Source organism: Argentina silus, assembly GCF_951799395.1.
Source record: "Argentina silus genome assembly, chromosome: 9".
In the NCBI taxonomy this organism is placed as follows: Eukaryota; Metazoa; Chordata; class Actinopteri; order Argentiniformes; family Argentinidae; genus Argentina; species Argentina silus.
Genome location: NC_139663.1, coordinates 23105418 through 23107687, shown reverse-complemented (window position 1 = coordinate 23107687; position 2270 = coordinate 23105418).

The following is a 2270-nucleotide window of genomic DNA, read 5'->3' as shown; positions in this document are numbered from 1 at the left end:
GCGAGCCTTGCACCCCTCCTGAGCAGTGTGTGTGCGTGTTTGTGTGTGTGTGTTTATATCTGTGTTTATATCTGTGTGTGTGTGTGTGTGTGTTTATATCTGTGTTTATATCTGTGTATGTATGTGTGTGTGTGTGTGTGTGTGTGTGTGTGTGTGTGTGTGTGTGTGTGTGTGTGTGTGTGTGTATGTGTGTGCCCGCAAGTCTGGCACCCCTCCTGAGCAGTGTGTGTGTGTGTGTGTGTGTGTGTGTGTTTTGTTTGTGTGTGTGTTTATATCTGTATGTGTATGTGTGTGTGTTTATATCTGTGTGTGTGTGTGTGTGTGTGTTTATATCTGTGTGTTTATATCTGTGTGTGTGTGTGTGTGTGTGTGTGTGTGTGTGTGTGTGTGTGTGTGTTGTGTGTATGTGTGTGTGTGTGTGTGTGTGTGCCTGCGAGCCTGGCAACACCTCCTGATCAGCGTACGCCCGTCCTGGGCCAAGGCTGCTGGACCCGGGCCAGGATCTGGGCATGGTATAGAGTCCCGGCCCTGCGATGCCCATGTCAGGATGATAGGATTTGACAGTAGGACACACACACACACACACAAACAACACTCACCCCAGTAGAAAATGCGACGACACATTTCCTTGTCAAACACGCACACACAAATGACAACGACGGCCCCCCTTGATCCCCCCTCCCCCGAACCCCCCTCCCCCGATCCCCCATTCCCCCTCCCCCCATCCCCCATCCCCCCTCCCCCGATCCCCCCTCCCCCCATCCCCCCTCCCCCCTCCCCTGATCCCCCCTCCCCCCTCCCCGGTCTTTCATGGAGACAGTCTCTCTCTTGCTCGTTCCCGTAGTTACAGGTTGTGTAAACAAAGAGACAAAAAAAGGGCTCCTTTGATTCCAGTTTGTCTTGTGAAAGACAGAGAATTCAATTATTATTTCTATTTCTATTCTATTTCTATGTATATATGTATGTATGTATGTATGTATGTATGTATGTATGTATGTATGTATGTATGTATGCTTGTATGTTCTGTACTTATGTATTTAAAATGTTACTGTTAAACACCTAATATTGCAATTTTGTACGAAAGGCGCTATATAAATAAGGCTTGATTGAATCATCGCTCTACTCCCAGAGCTGTTCTATCAGCTACGTTAAACACACACACACACACACACACACACACACACACACACACACACACACACGTGTGCTGGTGGGCGCGGTACTGTATGTACAGGACACACGTGTGTGTGTGTCCCTCAGCGCTACATACGTCCGTCCGTCCGTGTGTGTGTGTGTGTGTGTGTGTGTGTGTGTGTGTGTGTGTGTGTGTGTGTGTGTGTGTGCGCCGCGTGCCCGGGGGGAGGTGAGACCTCGCTCCTCTCTGGACGGAACGCGTCCTGACAGCAGTTGTCGCTTCGGCGCTGCGAGGCGGCTAGCGTGACAGGCTAGGCGCGCCCGTTCGCTAGCGAGCGAGCTAGCTTCGCCGCTACACGCCCCAAAGGCTGCAATGTTTATATCATCGCAGGCTGTTTTTCTACCCACAAGTCCCCCACAGAGGACTGATCGACCCCCGGTGCCCCGACCGTGTTTTGACTGACTTGTCTAGTTGTCAACCGGCAGTGACTGACTGGCACAGGAAACTCCCGAGGCGGAAAGCAGAGTCAGCACAGAGACCCGATAGAGAGAGAGAGAGAGAGAGAGAGGAGAGAGAGAGAGAGAGAGAGAGAGAGAGAGAGACAGAGAGAGACAGAGAGAGAGAGAGAGAGAGAGAGAGAGAGAGAGAGAGAGAGAGAGAGAGAGAGACTAGGCCGACTCTTTGATAGTCCATCAACTGAGTGCCCCTGTTGCTCCGTGATGATTGGCTGATGAAGTGTGGCGTTTCTTCTGTCTTGATAATGCGAGATTAACGATGGTCTGCGTGGATGTCCACATACAACTACTACATACTAACCCTAACCAGAACAGTCTGGCTGTTAGTTAACATACAGTACCAGTCAAAGGTCGGGACACACCTCGCCAAGAGTGTGCAAAGCTGTCATCAAAGCAAAAGGTGGCTACTTTGAAGAATCTAAAATATAAACCATATTCTGGTTTGTTTAACACTTTTTTGTTTACTACATAATTCCATATGTGTTCCTTCATAGTTTTGATGTCTTCAATATTAATCTACAATGTAGAAAATAATAAAAATAAAGAAAAACTATTGAATGAGAAGGTGTGTCCAAACTTTTGACTGGTCCTGTACGTCACTGCGGCCCGTTGAGGAATGG